General features: G+C 44.8%; 1 pseudogene; it reads left to right on the top strand.

Annotated features, from left to right (window-relative positions):
• Positions 1 to 4,829: 4,829 nt before the first annotated feature.
• Positions 4,830 to 26,819, top strand: LOC116810411 (DNA-directed RNA polymerase III subunit RPC9-like; annotated as a pseudogene).
• The last annotated feature ends 527 nt before the right edge of the window (positions 26,820 to 27,346 follow it).

The raw sequence follows: 27,346 nt of genomic DNA, 5'->3' as shown, positions 1-27,346 counted from the left end.
GAGGTTAGGAGTTCGAGACCAGCCTGACCAACATGGAGAAACCCGGTCTCTACGAAAAATACAAAATTAGCTGGGACATGCCTGTTAATCTCAGCTACTTGGGAGGCTGAGGCAGGAAAATCGCTTGGACCCGGGAGGTGGAGGTTGCAGTGAGATGAGATTGGGCCATTGCATTCCAGCCTGGGCAACAAGAGCAAAACTCCATCTCAAAAAAAAAAACCAACAAAAAAAAACAACAACAAAACAAAAAAAACTTTTGGGGCAAATGTATTTTACATCTTCAATTATAAGTTACAGTCATTTCATTTTTAACTTTATGGCATTCTTTATTTTAGTTTTACATTTTCATATTCCTTAACTTCTTGGCATGAAAAATTTTAAACCTATGAAACAGCTGCAAAAACAGTACCACAAATACCTGTATTATACTCATTACCTGAAGTCACCACTTGTTAACATTTTGATTCGGGTATTTGCTGCCCTTCCCGCCTTCTCTTTTTTTTTTTTTTTTTTTTTTGAGAGGGAGTCTCACACTGTCGCCCGGGCTGGAGTTCAGTGGTGCGATCTCGGCTCACTGCAACCTCCACCTCCCAAGTTCAAGTGATTCTCCTGCCTCAGCCTCCCGAGTAGCTGGGATTACAGGCATCTGCCACCCCACGCAGCTAATTTTTTGTATTTTTAGTAGAGACAGGGTTTCACTATGTTGGCCAGGTTGGCTTGCTTTCTTTCTTTCTTTCTTTTTTTTTGATTAGAGACACTTGAGCCCAGGCTGGATCTAAACTCTGGGCTGAAGCGATCCTCCTGTCTCAGCCTCCGGAGTAGCTGGGAAGACAGGTGTGAGCCACCGTGCCTGGCATTCTCTTATTTCTTTTGCACAGGCTGAGCTTTCTCTCCATACACAGGTGCACACACTTACTTTACTGAACCATTAGAGAGTTGTAGATAGCAGATCATTTCACCCCTTCTTGAAAAAGGGCATTCTGTGTAGCTACAATCGCCTTATCCCACTCAGGAAACTTAGCGCTGATATATCTACTATTATTAAGATGCAATGTAGGCCAGGTGCGGTGTCTCATGCCTGTAATCCCAGCACTTTGGGAGCCGAGACGGGTGGATCACTTGAGGTCAGGAGTTCGAGAGCAGTCTGGCCAACCTGATGAAACCCCATCTCTACTGAAAATACAAAAATTAGCCAGGCATGGTGGTGCATTCCTGTAGTCCCAGCTACTTGGGAGGCTGAGGTGGGAGAATTGCTTCAACCTGGGAGGCGGAGGTTGCAGTGAGCCGACTGTGCCATTGCACTCCAGCCTGGGCAACAGAGCCAGACTTTGTCTCAAAAAACAAAAAAAAGATACAATGTAAACTCACATTCCTTCAGTTGCCCTAATAGTGTTCTTTTTCCTCCCAATTCAGGATCCAGTGAAGAACTGCACATTGCATTTAGTTGTCATGTTTCTTTAATTTCCTTTCCTTTGGAAGTTTCCTTAGCTTCTTTTTGTGACATTGGCACTGTGACAGATGACGTTGATATTTGAAGAGTCTAAATCTAACCCAGTTGTTTTGAAGACTGTTCCTCAGTTTGGAATTCTCTGATTATATCCTCATGGATAGATTTGAATTAAACATCTTGGGGCTAGATTGCTCTGAGGGATGTGTCTTTCTCATGCATCACATCATTGGTGCTGTGAAATTGGATAACTTGATTAAGTTGATGTCTGCCTGGTTTCACCATATCCTGTTGCCAACAACCTGTCGTTTAGTGGTGGTTACAGTAACTTCTCAAGGATAAAAACTGCCTTTAAAAAAATTCCCCAACACATACAGCTCGTTTAGGACTTCATAAAAAGGTAGATAAGGTACCTCTTGACATTTTATTAAATAAAGAAGGGCCTAGCATACATTGGCATTTTGTCTGAGAGTATTTAGCTGGGTTAAGAAAACTTATCTTCCTGATTAAAGAAAATCAATGAATAAATCAGCTTCTGTCAGCCAGAGTCTGCAAAATGCAGTACCTGTGTAAACATCGATTGTTCTCTTGATCCCAAAGCACAGATTCATTAAAACTTATGTGAAAGAGAGTTTTCCTCCTTTATATTTGTTCTAGAAGAGGCAGAGAATGTTCTTTGGATTCTTACATTACAGTATTGACTTTTTCAGTGGCGTAGTAACTTGGAATGGCCAAGGACAAATTTCCGCAGAGCCTGGAATATTCTGAATGACAGAGGAGGGGCCATGATTTGGAAATGAAATTGTAACAGTGCACCTGGGATGGATCCGTTGGTCCTGAAGAGAAACAATATTAATATTTTTTCTCTAGTTAACTATTCCAGGAAGGGGTGTCTTAACACCTCATATTTTGGAGAACACAGGGAGTTATAACTCAATTTCAAGCAAAGATAGGAGGAAGCCAGTGGGCTGATTTCTTGATTAAGTAGGCAAAGATGACATGTGGTTTGATTTCTCATTTTCAATTTTAAATGAACTGTGTCACATGTACTAATTATGCATTGTCCTTCCTGTGTTAGATTCCTTTCAAATATGATACTCTTTGTGACTTGAGTGTGTTTGTGGTCATTTGGGCAAAGCAGCACTTCTGTGAAATCGCAGCTTGAATCACTGGTAGCATTTGGTAAGCTTCACAGAACTGATTTGATTACAATGCTGCCATCACTGTGCTGATGACCTAAGGCCTAGGTTGAGCCCTGTGTGAACCACTGTTGGTTTTGCTTTATTTATCGACTGGGAAATCACCTATCTGTTTGGCCCGTGCTTTTGAAGTCTTGGGTCATCATTTGCATCATCTCGCTGCACTCCTGGTTTAAGAACATACAGGGTCTCTGTTGCACAATATGTCAAGTGCAGACCCCTCTACCTGATTTTTCAGGATTCTGCATGACCAGTTTCCATTCATCCAGTCCAGTCTCATTTCCCACAATTCCATAGTTGCCTTCCACTTTATTTAGACTTCTTACTGTGTGACCTTGAGTAAGTTATTTAATTTCTGAACCTTGGCTTCCTGTCTATAGAGTAGGAATCATACGAATAGCTTCTACATCACAGGGTTTTTAATGACAATTAACTGAGATAATATCTTTTAAAAATAATAAATTTCCATTATGGAAATGTCAATACAAGTACCAAGAACTGTGCTAAACTTTTAAAATTTGTTGTTTCACTTCATCATAACAGTTTGATGAGGTAGGAGGAGCTGGTGGTAGTGGTAGTTGCACAGGTAGTAGTAATGATAACGGTGCTTATTGAGCGCTTACTATGTTCCAGGTACTTTACATGTTTCCAGTGAACCCTGTGAACAGTCTTACAAGGTTGATACTATAATTGCCATTTGATAGATAGGAAATTTAAGCATAATGAGATTAAGTAACTTGCCCAGATTCACATAGCCAAAGAATGCAAGAGCTGGATTGAAATCCAGACCACACTTTTAGATACTCGTTTCATCCCATTTTTATTTTAGAAGGAAAACTTAGGGAGTAATTAACTTAATTAAAACTCTCACAGCATATAAATGGCAGAGCTAGAATGTGAACCCAAATCTGATTTCAAAACTATATTCTCTGTCATACTCCACTGCCTCCAGACTGCCGAAAACAATGCTTTCTGATATGCTATTGTAGAGTGGATCGATTGTGATTTAATATATGTCACATTGTTGTGTTTCTTCACTCAGGAAAGATGGCATATTGCCTAGATTAACTGTTACACAGGGAAGCCGGCTTTTGGCCACTGCTTGCCACCCTGACTGTACCCGTTGAGTTGACGTAGGTAGTGAACACCTTGGGAGCATGGTGGATATTTGGTAGGATGCTTGACCATGGCTGGAATTCCCAGTGGTGACATTAGTGTTAAGTGGGCCATTTCTGTTGATTCAGCAGGAGGACGTGGCTGCCCAAGATGTCAATAGCTGATGGGAGGCAGATAGTAATGGGGAGAGGACATGGCTGTGGGATGGGACAGCACTTTGTTCTCAAGTCTGCTCTGAAATTGCCCACAGTTAGCTAAACTATGTTGGACTTAGGACATTTCTCAGTTTCAATTTTAGGTTGTAGTCCCCAAATTCCAAAACTGGATTACTACATCTTGACAGGAATTCTTTTTTTTGTTTTGAGACAGAGTCTCTCTGTGTCGCCCAGGCTGGAGTGCACTGGTGCGATCTCAGCTCACTGCAAACTCCGCCTCCCCGGTTCATGCCATTCTCCTGCCTCAGCCTCCCGAGTAGCTGGGACTACAGGCACCTGCCACCACGCCCGGCTAATTTTTTTTTTTTGTATTTTATTGATTGATTGATTGATTGATTGTAGAGATAGGGTTTCACCATGTTAGCCAGGATGGTCTTGATTCCTGACCTCATGATCCACCTGCATCGGCCTCCCAAAGTGCTGGGATTATTGGTGTGAGCCATCGTGCCCAGCCCCCAACTTGACAGGAATTATTATTATTATTATTTTTGAGACGGAGTCTCGCTCTGTCGCCCAGGCTGGAGTGCAGTGGCGCGATCTTTGCTCACTGCAAACTCCGCCTCCCAGGTTCACGCCATCCACCTGCCTCAGCCTCCCGAGTAGCTGGGACTACAGGCGCCCACCACCACGCCCAGCTAATTTTTTGTATTTTTGTAGAGATGGGGTTTCACCGTGTTAGCCAGGATGGTCTTGATCTCCTGACCTCGTGATCCGCCCGCCTCGGCCTCCCAAAGTGCTGGGATTACAGGCGTGAGTCACAGCGCCTGGCAGGCGGTAATTCTTTTACAGATATTTGATACCCAGAAAGGGGTGTGAGCCCAGACTGATAGCTTACTTTCTTTTTTAGGAAGGATGTCGATTCTGCGCTTCTCAGTAACTGAGGTAAATTGAACTGTTACGTTTTCCTCTCTGGTAATTTGCCCGTTGCTCCTAAGATTGTTGAATTGATTTTGGTTAGAAATGACTGAATTCAGTCTAGACGCAGTGCCTCATGCCTATAATCCCAGCACTTTGGGAGGCTGAGGCAGGTGGATCACTTGAGGTCAGGAGTTCAAAACCAGGCTGGCCAACATGGTGAAACCCCATCTTTACTAAAAATACCAAAATTAGTCGGCTGTGGTGGCACGCACCTGCAGTCCCAGCTCCTTGGGATCCCAGCTGAGGTAGGAGGATCACTTGAACCTGGGAGGCGGAGGTTGCAATGAGCCAAGATCGCGCCACTGCACTCCAGCCTGGGCAATAGAGCCAGGCTCTGTCTCCAAAAAAAAAAAAAAAAAAAAAAAAATGTGTTTGAATTTTCCACTTTAAAACAAGACATGTGGCACCATCTAGTGGACCTTGAAATAGTCTAAACTTGATATACGTAGTACTTCAGGGAAGCTGGGAAGACTAATTCAGAGTAGGCAAATTTCAGTAAATCGCAAAGATTCTAGATAATCATTTGGGATGTAGTCATAGGATAGAAGCATCTATTTTAGAGCTGTTTCTGCAAAATTTCCCATTGAAATATTTATGCTTTTTCCTAATTATCACCCTTGATATATTTATATATTTATAATGCTTTTGTACATTGTTATTTTAATCTTCAAATAGTCTTTTGGGTATTAACATTGTTATTTTGAAAGTGAGTTTAGTTGACTCACCTTTCTGAATAGTATAAATTAACAAATTAATAATTTTTTGGGCTTAGGGTGGGGTTGCTGGGGAAAGGAAAAGAAGGAAAAAGGTTGGTAAGACAGGAGATATTCCAGCATTTTTGCCTCCTATTTGGCACTAGCAAAACCATCTGATAGGCTCAATCCACGTGTAGAAAGAACCATTTATACCTTGACTGTGAATTTTCCATGTGCTAGAGTCTGAACTCAGGAAGACTCAGAGGAGGTCTAGAAGGTAGTAGCTTAAGTGCTGTGGCTCACGCCTGTAATCTCAGCACTTAGGAAGGCCAAGGAGAGAAGATTGCTTGAGGCTATGAGTTAGAGATCAGCCTGGGAAACCTAGCAAGACCCCCAGCTCTTAAAAAAATAAATTAGCTGGGCATGGTGGCAAACACCTACTGTGGTCCTAGCTACTTGGAAGGCAGAGGGGAGGTTTGCTTCAGCCCAGGAGTTTGAGGTTACAGTGATAACCACTGTACTCCAGCCTGGGAGACAGCCTTTGGGACCCTGTCCCCTAAAAAAAGCTCCCAGAGTGGAAGACAGCAAAAAGAAAGTAACCGCCTCCCTCCCACATCCCCCCAAAAGAAAAGAAGGTAGTAGAATAAACAGAGTTGGCCATATTCTTTCCTCCCTAAAGGCTCAGTCTCGAGTGGTTGCAGCTTAGAAGAGGAAGGAAATGGTTGAGTGGTTATTGGCCAAGCCTTTGGCTTTTAGGAGCCTCCTTGTCCAGTTTGGACTTTTTGCTAGGTGTTTGGGTGTTTTATCCATTGGGGAAACTTTGCATTCATTGGTCTCATGCCACTATTTCTGAAAGGAACAGCAGATGAGAGGGGTTGCATTGTATCTAGTGATGGTGTGTGAGTCTGCATTTTCTTCACTTCTCTGGTAGAATCTCTAAAACTGGAATGAGATTGAGATTCCCCCCTTCCCCCAGCACTCTAATGCATGTATGTTTTATCCTTGTGGGGAAAGTTTGCTTCTAAAAATCCATAGCATTTTTTCCTCCCCTTTTTTTGGTAAACTCTGTCTTATCACTTGCTTCAAAATTTTTCTTTTCCAGAAAGAAATTATTATGTTAGATTTTTTTTTTTTTTTTGAGACTGAGTCTCACTCTGTCGCCCAGGCTGGAGTGCAGTGGCACGATCTGGGCTCACTGCAAGCTCCACCTCCTGGGTTCACGCCATTCTTCTGCCTCAGCCTCCCGAGTACGTGGGACTACAGGTGCTCGCCACCACGCCGGGCTAATTTTTTTTTGTATTTTTAGTAGAGATGGGGTTTCACCATGTTAGCCAGGATGGCGTCAATCTCCTGACCTCGTGATCTGCCTGCCTTGGCCTCCCAAAGTGCTGGGATTAAAGGTGTGAGCCACCGCACCTGGCCTATGTTGGATTTTTATACTAGAGAAGCAGAATTCTTTTTTAACAAAATATTTGCTTTAAGAAAATTTGCTTTCAAATAGTATGTTTTTGAGATCAGAGGAGATTAGTGATGTGAATATTGATAGGAAATATTTGAATTTTTTTTTTTTTTTGAGACGGAGTCTTGCTCTGTTGCCCAGGCTGGAGTGCAGTGGTGTGATCTCAGCTCACTGCAACCTTCGCCTCCCAGGTTCACGCCATTCTCCTGCCTCAGCCTCCCGAGTAGCTGGGACTACAAATGCCTGCCACCACGCCCGGCTAATTTTTTGTATTTTTAGTAGAGACGAGGTTTCACCATGTTAGCCAGGATGGTCTTGATCTCCTGACCTCATGATCTGCCCGCCTCGGCCTCCCAAAGTGCTGGGATTACAGGCATGAGGCACCGCACCTGGCCATATTTGAAATACTTTAAGTAAATTAATGAATTTGGATTATTTGGCTTATATAAAAGAGCATTTTTTTTTATGTCATATGCCTCTGGGACTCATATTTGCGCAAATCCAAGAATTGGAAGCTGCGTAATGGGCGGGTGAAAGGAAGTACTACAGTTTCCTGTTTATCCTTCAAAACCACTGACCTTGGATAGATATATTTCTCAAATTTATTCATAAACGTCTTTTTTGTATCTCCTCCTAGGTGTTTCAGTTACTAACTGATCTGAAAGAGCAGCGTAAAGAAAGTGGAAAGAATAAACACAGCTCTGGGCAACAGAACTTGAACACTATCACCTATGAAGTAAGGCTGGGCTTCTGGTAGACCTACCTGAAGTACCATTGAGAGAGGGGGGTTTATTCTCCCAATGACTGGCAGCTGGAATCAAGATCGCTTTTTATATGATCTGAATAGTTTTACTCTAACCTGATTTTTATTCTGTTTATAAAAGTGAGAGGAGTTTGGTCAAGTTTAGAGTTTAGCCAGCTACAAAGTTAGAAGGAATAGTGTAAAAGATTGCCCTCACTTCTTGAAAGGGGATCACAGCTCACTGCAGCCTCAACCTCCTAGGCTCAAGTGGTGCTCCCAGCTCAGCTTCCCAAGTAGCTGGGACTATGGGTATGCACTGCCATGCCTGGCTAATTTTTTTGTTGTTGTCCATGGTGGTCTTGAACCCCTGGGCTCAAGGGGTCTCCCCATCGCATCTTTCCAAAGTGCTGGGGACTTAGATGCTTAAGGCTATTATTTTTCAAGTTTCAGATTCTTCCCAAAATATGTAATTGTAATTCCTCTCAAATTACATCTGTATTCTTCCTCAAAAGCCACAAATTCTGTGTAATCATGAGAAAATATCAGACCATTGCAAATCAATTAAAAAAAAACACCTTTTATTTTGAAATCATTTTTCTTTTCTTTTTTTGGAGATGGATTCTCGCTCTTGTTGCCCAGGCTGGAGTGCAATGGCACGATCTCGGCTCACCACAACCTCCGCCTCCCAGGTTTAAGGGATTGTCCTGCCTCAGACTCCTGAGTAGCTGGGATTACAGGCATGCGCCACCTCGCCTCACTAATTTTGTGTTTTTAGTAGAGACGGGGTTTCTCCATGTTGGTCAGGCTGGTATCGAACTCCCAACCTGAGGTGATCTGCCGATCGCAGGCTCCCAAAGTGCTCGAATTATAGGTGTGAGCCACTGTACCCAGCCATTTTTCTCTTACATAAAAGTTGTAGAGACAGTGCTGGGAGTTCTCATGTACCCTTCCCATAGTTTTCTCTGATGTTAACATCTTACATAACCGTGGTACACTGATCAAAATCAAGAAATTAACATTGGTACATACTATTAAACTAAGCTAAAATTTTATTTGAATACCTTGTTTTCCCACTGCTGTCTTCTGAGTTCCAGGATTCAGTTCAGGATACCATTTTTTTTTTTTTTTTTTGAGAGGGAGTCTGGCTCTGTCTCCCAGGCTGGAGTGCAGTGTTGTGATCTCGGCTCACTGCAGCTCCGCCTCCCAGGTTCACGCCATTCTCCTGCCTCAGCCTCCTGAGTAGCTGGGACTACAGGTGCCCGCCACCACACCCGGCTAATTTTTTGTATTTTTAGTAGAGACGGGGTTTCATCATGTTAGCCAGGATGGTCTCGATCTCCTAACCTCGTGATCCGCCCACCTCGGCCTCCCAAAGTGCTGGGATTACAGGCGTGAGCCACCGCACCCAGCCCAGGATACCATTTTATATTTAGTTAACATGTCCCCATAATGTCATTTGTTCTGTGTCCTTACTCTTCCTTTGTCTTCCTTGACACTTGTGAAGGGCTGGTCAAGTATTTTGTAGAATGTCCCTTGATTTGTGATTGTCTGATGTTTTCTTATGATTACACAGAACCTATGGCTTTTGAGGAAGAGCACCACAGAGGTGATCTCCCCTTCTCGTGTCATGATATCTCAGGGTACATGATATCGATGTTTCTTTGTTTCTTTTTTTTTTTTTTTTGAGACGGAGTCTCTCTCTGTTGCCCAGGCTGGAATGCAGTGGCGCAGTTTTGGCTCACTGCAACCTTCACCTCCCGGATTCATTCCATTCTTCTGCCTCAGCCTCCCGAGTGGCTGGGACTACAGGTGCCTGCCACCATGCCCGGCTAATTTTTTGTATTTTTTTAGTAGAGATGGGGCTTCACTGTGTTAGCCAGGATGGTCTCGATCTCCTGACCTCGTGATCCGCCCACCTCGGCCTCCCAAAGTGATGGGATTACAGGTGTGAGCCACCGCGCCTGGCCAATATCGATGTTTCTTATGGCTACTATTGTTAACTTTGGTCATTTGGTTAAGATAGTATCTGCCTGGATTGTCCACTATAAAGCTATGTTTCTTCATTTCCATATTATGTTAGAAAGGATTCACCAAGTTCAGCCCATATTCAAGGGGAAGGGGGAGATTAAGCTTCACCTCTTGAAGGGAGGGATATCAAAGAATTTGTGGATGTATGTTAAAACCACCATAGTAATTAAAAAATATTTTGTGGGAGATGCTTTGCGGCTAGGAAAACAGCCTACCCTTTGCTTACACTTTTAACCATCAATTTTAGCATTCATTGGTGGATCTTTCCTGCAGTAATTATAACTATGGTAGAGTTGCCTGATAGTGATTTTAAAATTTTTCTCATTCCTTCTATGCTTATTAGATTTATATATATATATATATATATATATTTTTTAAGAGACTAGATTTTGCTGTGTTGCTTCAGGCTGGTTTCAAACTCCTGGGCTCAAGTGATCTTCCTGCCTTGGCCTCCCACAGTGCTGGGATTACAGGTGTGCACCACTGCACCCAGGTCATATGAGTTAGAATTCTTCCATAAGAAAAAGTTGTCTCTTCTTACCCATTTATTTATTCATTAGTATATATCCATGTAGACTCATGGCAATTTATTTTATTCTTTGGGTTCCCCCCTTTAAAAAAATTGTCTGAAATATAATTGTCAGATTGAGTTTTTTTTTTTTTTAACATCAGAAAAGTTTTCTTCTAAAATTTCATTACTTATTCCTATTCTAGCTACTGGTTTTCTCTTTCAGGAATTCCTATTACACGAAGATTGGTTCTCCTGAACATCTCTTTGCTTGTTTTATACAGGATTTATTGATTGATTGATTGATTGATTGATTGGGACAGAGTCTCACTCTGTCACCCAGGCTGGAGTGCTGTGGTGCGATCTTAGCTCACTGCAACCTCTGCCTCCTGGGTTCAAGTGATTCTCCTGCCTCGGCCTCCCTAGTATCCAGGATTACAGGCGTGCACCATCACACCCAGCTTTTTTTTTTTGCATTTTTAGTATAGATGGCATTTCACCATGTTGGCCAGGCTGGTCTCGAACTCCTGACCTTGGGTGATCCAGCCACCTTGGCCTCCCAAAGTGCTGGAATTACAGGTGTGAGCCACTGCACCCGGCCTGTACAGGATTTTTAAAACAAAATTTTAGAATTTTAATTACAGCCATTGTGTTTCCTTTTTCTCATTCAGGGTTCTTTGTCTTATGCTTGGCTTTTTTTTTTTTTTCCCAGATGTGAAAATACATATCAAAAACACCATGCGGGTACCAGAGTCCTGAGATTGTCGGAGAATTTCTCACAGTAATGAAAAGCCACAAGTTGACCAAGTAAGTAAACCTCTTAAGTAGGAAGAGAGTGACACATGGTGAAATGATAGCTGAGGAAAGCCATTAGTAGCAACCGTGTATTGATATTCAGCTGGGTTTGGATTTAAAGGAGGATCATAGTATTGTAGATGAAACAATTAAAAGTTAGACATAGGGACCCTTCTAGAGTAAGGAACAAAACTTAATGGAGTTTTAAAAATCTTTTCTTGGAGTCCCAGTTTGTATGACCTATCCCATCACACCCATTCCCAGAATTCAGACCAAACTGGATGAAAAGTAAGGTTTACAAGTTAAAGTACATTTTATAAAGTTGATCAATGAAGTCCTTTGATGTTTGTGTTTGCTTGAGGCAAAAGTGTCTTGATCATATTCTGTAAGTTCTTGTAGTGTCCAGTTCCTTTTCTTGGTCTGGAATTAGTTCAACCTATTAAAATAGAAAACATCATAGATCAAGAGTTTAGAGGAGAAGAAAACTAGCTCAAGTTTTTTAGAGTCAGTTCTAGAGCTGATAAATTTCAAAAGCTTTTGTCATTTCACTTAGGATAATCAGTAATTTTCTTTTGGAGGACCCATTTGATGTTACATCAGGCACACAGGTTCTCCCACCCTCTTTCTCCAAGTGAACTTTTAAGACAAAACATCTTCCGTGTGTGTGTGCAAATCTTCCATGTGTATCTTCTGTATTTGTGTATAACATTTTTTAAAAACTGTAGTAAAATACACATAACATAGCCGGGCGCCATGGCTCATGCCTGTAATCCCATCTCTTTGGGAGCTGGAGGCAGGCAGGTCACCTGAGGTTGGGAATTCGAGACCAGCCTGACTAACATGGAGAAACCCTGTCTCTACTAGAAATACAAAATTAGCTGGGTGTGGTGGCAGATGCCTGTAATCCCAGCTACTCGGGAGGCTGAGGGAGGAGAATCGCTTGAACCTGAAAGGCAGAGGTTGCAGTGAGCTGAGATCGCGCCATCGCACTCCAGCCTGGGCAACAAGAGTGAAACTCTGTCTCAAAAAATATATAAATAAATACACATAACAAAATTTACCATTTTAGGCCAGGTGCGGTGGCTCACAGCTGTAATCCCAGCACTTTGGGAGGCTGAGGCGGGTGGATCACTTGAGGCTAGGAGTTCAAGACCAGCCTGGCCAACATGATGAAACCTCGTCTCTACTAAAAATAAAAAAATTAGCCAGGCATGGTGGCAGGTACCTCTTATCCCAGCTACTTGGGAGGCTGAGGTAGGAGAATTGCTCGAACCTGGGAAGTTGCAGTTAGCCAAGATCGCGCTACTGCACTCCAGCCTGGGCAATAGAGCAAGACTCTGTCTCAAAAAAATTACCATTTTAGCCATTTCTAAGTGTACAGTTCAATTGTTGCAATCAATATGCAGACCTTTTCAGTTTGCAAAACTGAAATTCTGTATCCCTTAAACAATTCTGCACTTGCTTCTCCTCTGTCCCTGGCAGCCACCATTCTGCTTTTTGTTTCTATGAGTTTGTCTCCCTCATACAAGTGGAATCATATGGTGTTTTTTTTTTAAAGTCATATCTGATTGTTTAACTTTTAAAATTATTTTAACAATTGAAGTGTGCAGTTCAGTGGCATTAAGTACATTCACATTGTACAATCATTGCCATCTATCCACAGAACATTTTATCTTGCAAAACTGAAACTCTGTGCCCAGTAATCAATAAATTGCCCATTCTCCCCTCCTCCTAGCCCCTGGCAACGACCATTCTATTTTCTGTCTTCATGAATTTGACTATACTTAGTACTGCATGTAAATGGGATCATACAGTATTTGTCCTTATATCATTTAGCATAATGTCTTTGCCTGGGCGTGGTGGCTCATGCCTGTTATCCCAGCACTTTGGGAGGCCGACGTGGGCAGATCACCTGAGGTCAGGAGTTCGAGACCAGCCTGACCAACATGGAGAAACTCTGTCTCTACTAAAAATACAAAATTAGCCAGGTGTGGTGGTGCATGCCTGTAATCCCAGCTACTTGGAAGGCTGAGGCAGGAGAATCACTTGAACCCAGGAGGCGGAGGTTGCAGTAAGCCGAGATCGTGCCAATGCACTGCAGCCTGGGCAACAAGAGCAAAACTCTATCTCAAAAAATAATGTATGAGAAGTTCCTTCCTTTGTATGGCTGAATAAGATTCCATTTTAAATGTAAACCACATTTTTTCTTTCTTTTTTTTTTTATTTTTTAAAAAATAGAGATGGGGGCCGGGTGTGGTGGCTCACGCCTGTAATCCCAACACTTTGGGAGGCTGAGGAGGGCAGATCACAAGGTCAGGAGATGGAGACAATCCTGGCTAACACGATTAAACCCCATCTCTTCTAAAAATACAAAAAATTAGCAATGTGTGGTGGCGGGTGCCTGTAGTCCCAGCTACTTGGGAGGCTGAGGCAGGAGAATGGCATGAACCTGGGAGGCAGAGCTTGCAGTGAGCCGAGATGGTGTTACTGCACTCCAGCCTGGGCGACAGAGTGAGACTCTGTCTCAAAAAAAGAAAACAATAATAATAATAATTAATTGAAAAAATTTTTAAAAAATCTGCTATCACCCTAGCCCTGTGTCATTTTCCTCTGGCTGCTTTTAAGATTTTTGTATTCCCTTTCTACTCCCACTGCTTCACTTGACTAGCCTAAGGAAAATTTTTTTTAATAAAATTAAATTTGAAAAAAGATTGTTCAAGTCTTTGGTCTTCAATAATTTGATAATGATATATTTCAGCCTTTTTTCCCCAATTTATCTTTACTGAGCTTCTTGATTATGTAAATTTATGTTTCTTACTAAATTTGTGAAGTTTTTAACTATTCTTGAAATATTTTTTCTGTCCCAATCTCTTTCTCCTCCTTTTCTTGAATTCCAAAAACACAGTGAGCTGAGACTGTGTCACTGCCCTCCAGCCTGGGTGACAGAGTGAGACTCCAATCACCCAGTCACTCCTGGGTGGTTGGTAGACTTCTGATGCTGCTGTACAGGTTTCTGTGGCTCTGTTCCTTTTTTAAAAAAATTTATATTTCAAATGGAATAATTTCTCTCTTTTTTTCTGTCTCTTTTTTAATAGAGATAGGGTTTCACTCTGTTGCCGAAGCTGAAGTGCGGTGGCGCCCTCAGGCTCACTGCAGCCTCAAAGTCTAATGGGATAATTTCTGTTGATCTGTCTGTATACGCACAGATTGTTCTGGCATCTTCTGTTATCAAGCCTACCCATGAATTTTTCATTTCAGGTATTTTTCAGTTCTAAAGTTTCCATTTGGTTATTTGTTATAACTTCTGTTCTTTCCTGAGAACTAGTATTGTTTCATTCATTTCAGGAATGTTTACTTTTACCACCAGTTGTTATAGTAGCTAGAATCTTGATAATTTTAACATCTGGGTCATCATGGGCTTGGCATCTGTTGATTATCTTTTCCCTGGAGAATGAGTCATATTTTTGTGGTCGAGGTAATTGTAGATTGTATCCTGGGCATTTGAGTATTTTATTGTTTGGACTCTGGGTCCTGTTAAAAGCCTCTGGTTTGTGTTTTAGGAGGCTGTCAATCCAGTTAGGTTCGGACTTCAAGTCGGGACAAGGGTTTCGGTGTCATTTGGTTTTGAAACCCACTCTGGGTCTTTGCATATGGGACTGGACTGGTGGTGGAACTTGCTCCCTTCTCACTCGGGGTCTTTGCTGTGCTGGGTCTGTTCCATGCTTGCTGTTTTGGTGCTGTTCCGCACATAAATAGCTCAGGTGAACCTAGGATTTGTGTTGATTGATATTCAAGTTTGGAGGAGTCCCCTTCTCTAGCTCTCCTCTCTGGGACTCCCCCGTTCGTACTCTGGTTCACATGAGATCCCTTTTTTGGTCCTCTAGCCACAAGTTCCTAGTTTCTCTCAAAGGTTTGCCTGCCCACCTGTGCGTGGTTGTTCCCAGTGTCTCTCAAAGGTTTACCTGCCTGCCTGTGTGTGGTTATTACTAGAGCTGTCCTTGGAGCAGAGCAGGGAAAGTGGAAAAGGAAAAAATGACTCTTAGGCACTCTGGACAGCAAGGGCTCCCTTCCGGGCTGCGCCTGCTGCTGGTCCCCGCGTTGGGGGCTGCCCTTGAGTTGTGAGCTCCTCCCAAGTCTCCAGCCTTTCTCAGTCCCCTGGCCAGAAAGATTGGATTTCTCCTGGAGTTGGAGTTGCCTATGGTGCCACAAGAGCTGCGCCAGGATTGAGGCCCTGAGAGAAACGAGGGAAAAAAGCCGCAAGAAACTCAGATTCATCCTCCACCCGGTTTTGTTTCCCTCCCAGGCCACCTGCTTTTGTTTGCTTTTCAGAGTTGTCAGATATGTTTTTGTGTATTTTGTCTGGAGATTTCTTCTTCTTTTTTTTCTTTTTTTTTTTTTTGAGATGGAGTCTCGCTCTGTTGCCAGGCTGGAGGGCAGTGGCACAGTCTCGGCTCACTGCAACCACTGCCTCCCAGGTTCAAGTGATTCTCCCGCCTCAGCCTCCCGAGTAGCTGGGATTGCAGGTGCATGCCACCAGCGCTAATTTCTGTATTTTTAGTAGAGATGGGGGTTTCTCCATGTTGGCCAGGCTTGTCTTGAACTCTTGACCTCAGGTGATCCACCGCCTCAGCCTCCCAGAGTGCTGGGATTACAGGTGTGAGCCACTGTGCCCAGCTGTCTTGAAATTTCTCATTGTAATCTGTGGAGAGAGAAAGGCTTTCTTGGGCTTTCTCCATCTTGTCCTATAGCAGAAGTGCTAACAGTTGATTTTTAAGGCCTCTTTTTAGCTCTTTGTCTGGGCTGATGTACTGCTTCCTAAGCCCAACATCTTTTCCACTATAAATATGGACAAAAACTGTTCAAAAAACCTACAAATAAATAGGCATTGTCTTGCAGGCTGATTCATGATTGGCCATAATCTATATAAATTTAAAGCAGACTGTAATATTCAAGAAGGATTAATTTCAAGTCCTTTTTTCCACTTGTGATCTTCAAATCGAGGACTTTAAATTTTTTTTTTTTTGAGACAGAGTCTCGCTCTGTCGCCCAGCCTGGAGTGCAGTGGTGTGATCTTGGTTCACTGCAAGCTCCGCCTCCCGGTTCACGCCATTTTCCTGCCTCAGCCTCCCGAGTAGCTGGGACTAAAGGCACCTGCCACCATGCCCGGCTAATTTTTTGTATTTTTAGTAGAGACGGGGTTTCACTGTGTTAGCCAGATGGTCTCGATCTCCTGACCTCATGATCTGCCCACCTCAGCCTCCCAAAGTGCTGGGATTACAGGGGTGAGCCACCGCGCCCGGCCAAAAATCTTTTTAAAAGGCTTTCTAAACCTTTTAACCTCAACCCTTTCATTAATTACTTGGTTCCATGACTCTGCCAAGAGCAAACGCTACAGGCGGTGTTGTTATCCAACAGCCAGTAGAGGGACCGGCAGGCTTCTTCACTTCGTCTGGGCTTGGCTCCTTCTCTGGGAACTTGCAGCCCTTGCAGTTCAAACAGCCTCAGGGTCCCATGACCCAGGGGGCTGCTTGACCAAAGCCATCAAGACCTGGACCATTGTGTGCTAGTTGCAGCTTAAGACATTACACTTACAACAGGAACTCCTGAAGTGTCTTTAATCCTGGTGTTTGAATATCCACAACAGAATTTTTCTCTGCCATTCTCTCAGGGAGAGGAGATTCAAGATAACAGCCCTTAACGGATCTGATTCTGTTAGTGCAAGCTGGGGCTCTATTAACTTGCTTAAATACCTCCACTACCAGAGACCTTGCGGGTAGGGTAGGAACCATGTTTTGTTTGAATTTATAACCTTATTCAGCAAAACAATAGTGTTGGGACTCAACTGCAAGTCACTGTGATACGATGTCCTGTGTCATTTTTTCTTTTTTTCGAGATGGAGTTTCACTCTTGTTGCCCAGGCTGGAGTGCAATGGCGTGATCTTGGCTCACTGCAACCTCTGCCTCCCCAGTTCAAGTGATTCTCCTGTCTCAGCCTCCTGAGTAGCTGGGATTACATGTGCCTGCCATCATGCCCGGCTAATTTCTGTTTTTTTTTTTTTTTTCAGTAGAGACGGAGTTTCACCATGTTGGCCAGGCTAGTCCTGAACCCCTGACCTCAGAGAATCCACCCGCCTTGGCCTCCCAAAGTGCTGGGATTACAGATGTGAGCCACCGTGCACCTGGCTCTGTGTCATTTTTTCTACAGCATGTTACTTCCTCTGAAGCATTTGGCTCTTTAATCATTTTAGTTTTTGCTTCAGGCATCTAGTTCCCAAAGAACTGCAGCCTGGCTTGTAGCCCCAGCTCTCATGCTGACATCTCCTCCCTAAGGTATACAGCTCTGTTTTAGGGTTGGGATTAGGTCTGCCAGGAATAGAGCAAGAGGACTTGCCTTCAAGACCCAGCTTAGGTAGGGTCATAAATAACTGCATCCCTAAAAGGGACTCTTCTGGGCACAGATTATTCTTGGGAGTTGACAACATATTTGGAATGTGTTCCTCTGGGACCAGCAAAGCTCAGAGTCGATGGATGAGTTGTAGGTTTCCTGGTGTCTGGAGTCGGGTACCCTGGCTGCTTTCAGAGTGGAGTCCTGCCCCGTATCTCCTCAGAGTTTTCCGCTTTCTCTCCCATGAACTTCTGCAAGTCGGGGCTTCCCTAGCTCTTTCTCTCACTTATGCTTCAGATTACGTTTACCTCATGGCAGCTTTGTCTAGGTTGTTGAGGACACAAAGATGAACTCAGCGGAAGTGCTATGGTAGGGACACGGTGGAGAGACACTGAAGTGTCGACAAACACCACGTGCCAAGTAAGGCCTGAGATCAGGAAGTAGCCTCGTGCTTTTCTGTAGGGTGTTTGCAGTTTGGGTCAAATGGGATATGAGTGCAAAGTAGGGTCATACAAAGCTATAGAGTCTGACAAGGACCAGATTTCAGAGGGTTCTGGGGGCTGAACTAAGGAAATTCAAGTTCAGACTACAACCTGTGAGGACAGTGGAGGCTTACAAGCAGAATAATGAGATGACTATGTTTCTGTCTTTTAAAAGAGACTTTATTTGTATGAATGCAGATAGATTGAAAAAGTGGCAGCCCATTGCAGATGAAGGCCATTGTCCTCTAACCAAGAGGTTGGAGAGGGCTGTAGAAATGGTGAGGAAGGGATAGGTATCCTTTTTTTTTTTTTTTTTTTTGAGATGGAGTCTCGCTCTGTCGCCCAGGCTGAAGTGCTGGAGTGCAGTGGCACGATCTTGGTTCACTGCAAGCTCTGCCTCCCGGGTTCACGCCATTCTCCTGCCTCTGCCTCCCAAGCAGCTGGGACTACAGGTGCCTGCCACCATGCCTGGCTAATTTTTTTGTATTTTTTTAGTAGAGATGGGGTTTCACCATGTTAGCCAGAATGGTCTCGATCTCCTGACCTCATGCCCCCCGCCTTGGCCTCTCAAAGTGCTGGGATTACAGGCGTGAGCCACCACGCCTGGCCGATTTTTTGTATTTTTTAATAGAGACGGGGTTTCACTGTGTTAGCCAGGATAGTCTCGATCTCCTGACCTCCTGATCCGCCTGCCTCAGCCTCCCAGAGTGCTGGGATTACAGGCATGAGCCACTGAGCCTGGCTTTTTTTTTTTTTTTTTTTGAGATGGAGTCTTGCTCTGTTGCCCAAGCTGGAGTGCAGTGGCGCGATCTCGCTCGCTGCAATCTCCTCTTCCCGGGTTCAAGAGATTCTCCTGCCTCAGCCTCCTGAGTAGCTAGGACTACAGGTGTCCACCACTATGCCCGGCTAATTGTTACATTTTTAGTGGAGACAGGGTTTCACCATGTTGGCCAGGCTGGTCTCAAATTCCTGACCTCAAATGATCTGCCTGCCTCTGCCTCTCAAAGTGCTGGGATTACAGGCATGAGCCACCATGCCTAGCGTAGATATCCTGAAAGAAATGTAATCATTGATACTTGGTGACTGAATATGTGCAGTGGGTGAAGGAGGAGTCAAGGAGGACCCTCAGATTTCTGGCCTGGGTGCCTGGCACTTCACCGAGAAGAGAAGTACAGCGGGAAGAGCTGGTTTGTCGGGAAGGCTGTAGGGTCACTCTGGGGTGTGTTGAGTTCATGGCATGTCAGAGATGTCAAGGTGGAGAAATCCAGCAGGCAGTCGGCCACAGATATGTGAAGCTCAGGTCACGTGGCATGAGGACATGGCTGTTCTTTAATTTTTAAATTTTTCTGAGTACATGATAGGTGCATATATTTTGGGTATATGGGATATTCCTTTTTTTATTTTGAGACAGAGTCTTGCTGTGTTGCCCAGGCTGGAGTGCAGTGGTGCCATCTCAGCTCACTGCAACCTCTGTCTCCCAGGTTCAAGCCATTCTCTTGCCTCAAATTCCCGAGTAGCTGGGACTGCAGCTGCCCACCACCACGCCCAGATGATTTTTTTGTATTTTTATTAGAGACAGGGTTTCACCATGTTAGCCAGGATGGTCTTGATCTCCTGACCTAGTGATTCACCCGCCTTGGCCTCCCAAAGTGTTGGGATTACAGGCATGAGCCACTGTGCCTGGCCAGTATATAGGATATTACAATACAGGCATGCAATGTATAATAATCACAGTAGGGTAAATGGGGTAGCCATCACCTCAAGCATTTATCCTTTGTCTTATAAATATGTCCAGTTATACTTTTATAGTTATTTTTAAATGTATAATTAAATTATTGCTGACCATACTAACCCTGTTGGACTATCAAATACTAGATCTTATTCATTCTTTCTATTTTTTCATACCCATTAACCATGCACACTTCCCCCACCTCTCCCATCCCCCACTGCCCATCTCCGCCTCTGTTCTGCTACTCTCTGGTCCTTCTCCTCTCTCTGTCTCCAGAAAGCATGGACTTCTTGGTTATAGCCTGTAGTGGTAGCTGACATTGTGAGGCCTGGGTGAGGACGTCAGTAGGAGGGTCAGAGGATGAAAGACAACATCATGAGAGTTCCAGAGCCTCATGGGAGAAGAGAAAATCCAGAAGGAGATGAAGAAGGGAGAGTCGGAAAGATCAGAAAAGAATTGAGAAAGAAGGTGTGATGGAAGCCCTGAGGGCAGGCAGTTTTAAGGAGGGAATGATCAGCAGTGTCAGATGGAGAAGGACTGAGGAGCAGCCACTGGATTTGTCCGTGTGGAGGCACCAGGCCCTGAAGGAAGAACACTTTTGGTGATCACTTGGGCAAGAGCTAGGGTGCAGGGAGTTGAGAAGCAAGGGGAGAAAGTAGAGACAATGAAAGAGGGGGCCGGGCGCGGTGGCTCACGCCTGTAATCCCAGCACTTTGGGAGGCCAAGGCGGGTGGATCACAAGGTCAGGAGATCAAGACCATCCTGGCTAACATGGTGAAACCCCGTCTCTACTAAAAATATAAAAACTTAGCCAGGCGTGGTGGCACTCCCCTGTAGTCCCAGCTACTCGGGAGGCTGAGGCAGAAGAATTGCTTGAACCTGGGAGGCAGAGGTTGCAGTGAGCCGAGATCGCGCTATTGCACTCCACTCTGGGCAACAGAGCAAGACTCCGATTAAAAAAAAAAAGAGGTTTGGTTAGCCCGGGCGCGGTGGCTCACGCCTGTAACCCCAGCACTTTGGGAGGCCATGGCAGGTGGATCACGAGGTCAGGAGATCGAGACCATTCTGACCAACATGGTGAAACCCCGTCTCTACTAAAAAAAAATAAAAATTGTCTGGGCATGGTGGCGTGTGCCTGTAATCCCAGGGGAGGCCTGGCTTCTCCTGGCCCCTTAAATGGAGGCACTTTATGGTATTCTGTCCTGGTCTTCACTCACTCCACAGTTGGTTTTTGGAGCATAATATCCACTCCATGGTTTCATGTAACTCCTTGCAATTAAATCTAGTGCTGGGTTTTTTCTTTAGTTCTAGAGCAAATTAGACCTCAAACTAGACACACTTTTTTTTTTTTTTAAGACACACTTTTTGACAGAAACGTCTTCAGAGGTATAAAGGTACTACAAACTCAAATTTCATTTTAAATAATGTGCTTTTTTTTGAGACGGAGTCTCGCTCTGTCACCCAGGCTGAAGTGCAGTGGTGCAATCTCGGCTCACTGCAAGCTCCGCCCCCCAGGTTCATGCAATTCTCCTACCCCAGCCTCCCAAGTAGCTGAGACTACAGGCATCCAACACCACACCTGGCTAAGTTTTTGTATTTTTGGTAGAGACGGGGTTTCACCGTGTTAGCCAGGATAGTCTCCATCTCCTGACCTCCTCCCAAAGTGCTGGGATTACAGGTGTAAGCCGCTGTGCCCGGCCTAAATAATGTATTTTTTTCTAAACAACCTAACCTTGACTGTATCTGTTCCTTCACTCCTCCTCCCCCCACACAATCTACACAGGTCCTGTTGACTTTACCTGAGGGTAACAGGAAGCATTTCACATGTTTAGACACTTACTGGCATGCCTGCCGCTGCTGGCCAACTTCATAACCTCACTCTTGCTTACCCAGAAGGTGTTACAGTGCGTTCCTCACTGTTTGCCTCCATTTTCTTGGGTCTTCCAGAATCGCTGCCAGCACCAGCCAGAGCAGGCCCCTCTTCCTTGGTTGTTCTCCTGTATTGACCAAGTCACACTCAGCCTCTTGATAGAGCCCTTTTCGATCTTGTCCCAGATGACACTTTCACCCCATTCCTGCCCCTCTCTAGCTGTTTCCTGAAACTCCGGGAGCTTTCTTTCCCCTGGGCATGTCCTTGTATTGTCCCTGCCCTGGCTGTCTGTCCCTCTCATCCCTTTTGCGTTGAAAAGCCATCAGGGTCTAGTGCAAGGGTCATCTCTGTGGAGTGTCCTTTCTTGAGTCTCCAGTAAACATTTGGGGGATTACAAGCAGTAGAAATTGACTAGAACTGCCTTAATAATGACTGCCATTTATGGAGAAACTATTGTGGGACAGATGGCATTATGACACTTTCCACCTGTTATCACATGTACACTAGAAGCAGATGGCCAAGAACAGGAGCTTCTCTGCCATTTACTAGCTTTGCAACTATGGACAAGTTATTTAATATCTCAGTGTTAGTGAAATCTGAGGATTCGATGTACTTCCACATGGAAAGCAAGCAATAAATGGTAGCTGCAGCCTCTGGGAAGATTTTCATCCCTCTTAATCCTCTCATAAGATAGTAAGTACTGTTATCATTCCTGTTTCACAGATGAGGAAACTGAGGCTCAGGGAGAGTGGGTAAGTGTTCTCCTTCCCCGAACACATGGCTGCAGGAGTCGTGGCTTCTTCATGTTTTCGCTCCAGAAGGTCTTTAATGCAATAAATACTTACTGAGCTGATTGGAAAGATGGATCTGCAGCCCCAGGGTCAAATTGAGAGAGAAATGTAGAAGTTGTCACCTGCACAGGGGTGGTCACTGCAGTCGTTTGATCTCCTCTGAAGTTCTGTAGTCTTTCAGGGTCCACACGATTCGGCCACCCTTTCAGCAATGAGCCGTGTCTTTCTTTGAGGCAGATGATCACTATATCTGTCACTCAGATCTTTTGTTGTGAAAATTTGCATGTATTTGTCTTCTTTCTCCAGCTGGGTTAAGTGCTTTCAGGGCAAAGGCACTGTACCTTGTATTTCTGTGTATTAACTCCTGCCTCTTTAAGTCCCTGTTTTTTTTTTTTTTTGTTTGTTTTTTTTTTTTTTTTTTCTGAGACGGAGTCTCGCTTTTTCACCCAGGCTGGAGTGCAGTGGCTCAATCTCGGCTCACTGCAAGCTCCGCCTCCCGGGTTCACGCCATTCTCCTGCCTCAGCCTCTCTGAGTAGCTGGGACTACAGGCGCTCGCCACCACGCCCGGCTAATTTTTTGTATTTTTAGTAGAGACGGGGTTTCACCGTGGTCTCGATCTCCTGACCTTGTGATCCGCCCGCCTCGGCCTCCCAAAGTGCTGGGATTACAAGCGTGAAGTCCCTGTTTTGTTTAGTAAGATAATAGGTGAAATCTGGGAAACATTAAATCTTCATCTCGAAAAGGAATTCACCCATTTCTAAGAGATGACCAAACAAGATGATTTTGTGTGTTTTAATTTTTTAGTTTTAGAGATAGGGTGTGGCTCTGTCGCCCAATCTGGAGTGCAGTGGTGCGATCATAGCTCACTGCAGCCACCAGCTCCTAGGCTAAAGGGATCCTCCTGCCTCACCCCCTTGTCCTCTGCCTTCTGTAGTTGGGACTACAGGCACACTCCACCATACCCAGCTAATTTATTTTAATTTTTTTGTAAGGTCTTTTAATGTTGCCCAGGCTGATCAGGAATGCCTGGCCTCAAGCAATCCTCCCACCTGGCCTCCCAAAGTGCTGGGATTACAGGCATGAGCCACCACACCTGGCCCAAGGTGGTTTTGTTAATCTGTACTTCCTATAATTTGGATGAAGAAAGCATTGTTTTCTTCACATTTTCCAGATACAAATTACCGTCCTGTTTTTAAAATGGCACCTGCACCTGTAATCCCAGCACTTTGGGAGGCTGAGGTGGGCGGACCACCTGAGGTCAGGAGTTCAAGACCAGCCTGGCCAACATGATGAAACCTCATCTCTACTAAAAACACAAAAAATTAGCCAGGTGTGGTGGCAGGTGCCTGTAATCCCAGCTAGTCAGGAGGCTGAGGCAGGCAAATCGCTTGAACCTGGGAGGCGGAGATTGCAGTGAGCCAAGATCGTACCACTGGACTGCAGCCCGGGCAAGAAGAGTGAAACTCCATCTCAAAATAAATAAACAAAAATAAAATGGCACACGCACTGCTGCTTTGTTTCCTACAATCACGCCTCTGATACCCATTCATACCCTGGGCTGGGAGTCACTCAAACACATGCTTCTGTTCCCATTCTTGGTTTATAGTTGAAGGAACTGAGGGCCATGCTCCAGTGGTTCTCCCATTTTTTATCTGACAAAGTATTCTCTGTGCAGCTCAGTCAGGACTCAAGACTTAGGGCTATGCGAGTTCTCAATGCTGTACTTTCCCTCCACAGAGCTGAGAAGCTCCAGCTGCTGAACCACCGGCCTGTGACCGCCATGGAGATCCAGCTGGTGAGTGAAGGGCGCCTGCCCTGGGGAGGCTGCTGTGGGTCTGAGATTTAGAAAGCCTGCGGTGGACAAGCCAGGAACTGCCGTTTTTTTTGAAGAGACTGCCCAACCACCCCATTTTTTAAGGAAAAGGAGACCTTGCCAGTTTGATCCTAGTTAGTGTGGACTTAGGGACCATAAAACACTGGAGGAGATTTCATTCCTCCCCTAGGGTTTTGGCTGATGACTTGGCGGCTGTCTGTCTCCCCTGATGTCCAGGCCATTCTGCCATTGCTTCCCTGTAGGCGTTGTTGCCAACCAGATGTTGCATAAAAACATGAAATTCAGCATGTCTCTGGTGAACGTTCTATCTCCCCACGCCCACCCTTCACCCTGCTCTTGTTTCCTTTCCTTCTGGGTGAGGGGAGCCTGTGTGCACTGTCCCACCGGCTCTCTTCTTTGCTCATCTCCTGGCTTAGCCTCCCATGCCAGAAATCTGCAAGCCATTCTCTTCCTTTCATCTCATAGTCACAGAGTCCCCAAGTTCTGTTGCTTTTTTTTTTTTTTTAGAGACGGAGTCTCCCTCTATCACCCAGCCTGGAGTGCAGTGGCACTATCTCAGCTCACTGCAAGCTCCGCCTCCCGGGGTCATGCCATTCTCCTGCCTCAGCCTCCCGAGTAGCTGGGACTACAGGCACCCGGCATCATGCCCGGCTAATTTTTTAGTATTTTTAGTAGAGACAGGGTTTCACCATGTTAGCCAGGATGGTCTTGATCTCCTGACCTCGTGATCCACCCATCTCAGCCTCCCAAAGTGCTGGGATTACAGGTGTGAGCCACCATGCCCGGCCTAGTTCTGTTGCTTCTGTCTTCTGTTTTTTCTTCTCTCCCTCCTGTACTGCGTTGATTTCTGCCATTGTTTCTTCACGCGACTCTTGTGGTTGTCCTCTCCCCATTCTCCCTGGCTCCCCAAGTCCATCTCTCACATCACCATCAGAGATCACATCTAAAACCATGAATGTGATCCCATTTCCCTGCATAAAACCATTTATTTAGTGAAGCCTCATCACTCGTGAAGTCCGCTTTGTACTGAGAGCGTAGGCTTTGGAATAGGAGGAGGCAGCCAGAGTAGAGGGGCCTGCAATGGGGTAAGGGGCCCGGGAAATGATGCAGGGAGACACCTCGGTCGCCACTGGGCACGCCGTGGCCTCTGCCTTCTTATTACAGGGCAGAGAGCATCGGTACGTGACAAATGTCAAGGAGGCCATCTAACTGCCAGTGGGGAAAAAAAAAAAGCTTTGGAGAATTAAGAAAATGAGAATAAAGCAGTTTCCAAAGTCAGCTTTAGAAATACTTAGCTCTTTATCAAATTTCCTTTAGAAAAGTATGGAAGAAAATAGTGAAAAATACGATTTTTACAGTTGCTTATGGAAACACTTCTCAAAAGGCCATAGGATATTTTTACTGAAATGTTCATTGTCTTCCTAGGGTTGTTTCTGCCCTTCTGAATGCACCCAAAATTAAATTAGAACATTTCCTTCCATGAAGGGTGCCTTTCTCTGGGAACCCGCCTGTAGGCTAAATAGAAACCCCTTTCTCATGTGTCCTGATTATTTTCATGCTTTATGCTGTGTTAGAGATTCAACTTAGAGCTTAGAGGAGAGAAGAAACAAACAGAACAGCAAGAAACGAATCCCTGTCCCTCTGGGTTAAAGATCACATGTCATGTCTCCTCCAGCTTTAATCAGCAACATACGTTACTCATGGCTTAATGACAGGCAGAGAGAAGAGATGAGGGTTAGTGTGACCTCAGCCAGAGCCTGTGGAAAGTGCTATCATTACTTGGGGGAAGATTCGCTGCTATTGAGAGTGCCTGTGGTGGGCCAGGTGCGGTGGCTCATACCTGTAATGCCAGCACTTTGGGAGGCCAAGGTGGGCAGATCACCTGAGGTCAGGAGTTCAAGACCAGCCAGGCTAAAGTGGTGAAACTCCATCTCTACTAAAAGTACAAAAATTAGCGGGGCATGGTGGTGTACACCTGTAATCCCAGCTACTCAGGAGGCTGAGGCCGGAGAATCACTTGAACCCGGGAGGCCAGGGTTGTAGTGAGCCGAGATTGCACCACTGCACTCCAGCATGGGTGACAGAGTGAGACTCCATTTCCAAAAAAAAAAAAAAGAGGGTGATGGGGCTGGGCACGGTGGCTCACGCCTATAATCCCAGCACTTGGGAGGCTGAGGCAGGCGGATCACTTGAGGTCAGGAGTTTGAGACCAGCTTGACCAACATTGTGAAACCCCGTCTCTACAAAAATATAAAAATTAGCTGGGCAGTTTCCTGTAATCCCAGTTACTCAGGAGGCTGAAGCGGGAAAATCGCTTGAACCTGGGAGGTGGAGGTTGCAGTGAGCCGAATCGGGCCATTGCCTTCCAGCCTAGGTGACAGAGCAAGACTCGGTCTCAAAAAAAAAAAAAAAAAAAAGACTCTAGAGGATCACCCTCGATTCATTTCTTTTTACTTTATTTTACTGTTTTTTGTAGAGATAGGATCTTGATATGTTGTCCAGGCTGGTCTTGAACCCCTGGCCTCAAACGATCCTTCTGCCTCAGCCTCATCCCTTGTTATTTTTGCAGTTTCATGATGAACAGCCCAAGAAGTTTGACCTGTAGAATTTCTCACTGTCCTGGATTTTGCTGATGGCTTTCTTACACCACAGTTCAACTTGTTCGCTGTCTTATGTTTTTCCTACAATTTAGCAGCTGGATCTATAAGCTCGGTCAGATTCACATTTGATCCCTTTGGCAACACTATAGGTGGTGTTGTGATCTTTCCTCATGAGGGACATAATGTGTCTTTGTGACTTATGCTGCAGGATATCGTTTGTATAGGGCAGGCAAGATGAATGTTTGATTCTTTCCCATTTTTTGCCTGTTTTCAAGGTAATGAATTGGCTTCTCTTTTTTTGAGACAGGGTCTTAACTCTTGTTGCCCAGGTTGGAGCGCAGTGTTGCAATCACGGCTCACTGCAGCCTGGAGTGGCAGAAAAAAAACAACAACAACTGATTTTTCACACACTGACTAGAGACTTGGCTCATCAAGTAGTGGTAAACTTGCTCTTTTTTTTTTTTTTTTCTTGAGACAGAGTTTTGCTCTTGTTGCCCAGGCTGGAGTGTGGTGGCATGATCTCGGCTCACTG

Source organism: Hylobates moloch, unplaced genomic scaffold, assembly GCF_009828535.3.
Source record: "Hylobates moloch isolate HMO894 unplaced genomic scaffold, HMol_V3 SCAFFOLD_1, whole genome shotgun sequence".
In the NCBI taxonomy this organism is placed as follows: domain Eukaryota; kingdom Metazoa; phylum Chordata; class Mammalia; order Primates; family Hylobatidae; genus Hylobates; species Hylobates moloch.
The sequence above is the reverse complement of the archived record's forward strand: the minus strand, read 5'-3'. Positions and strand labels throughout refer to the sequence as shown.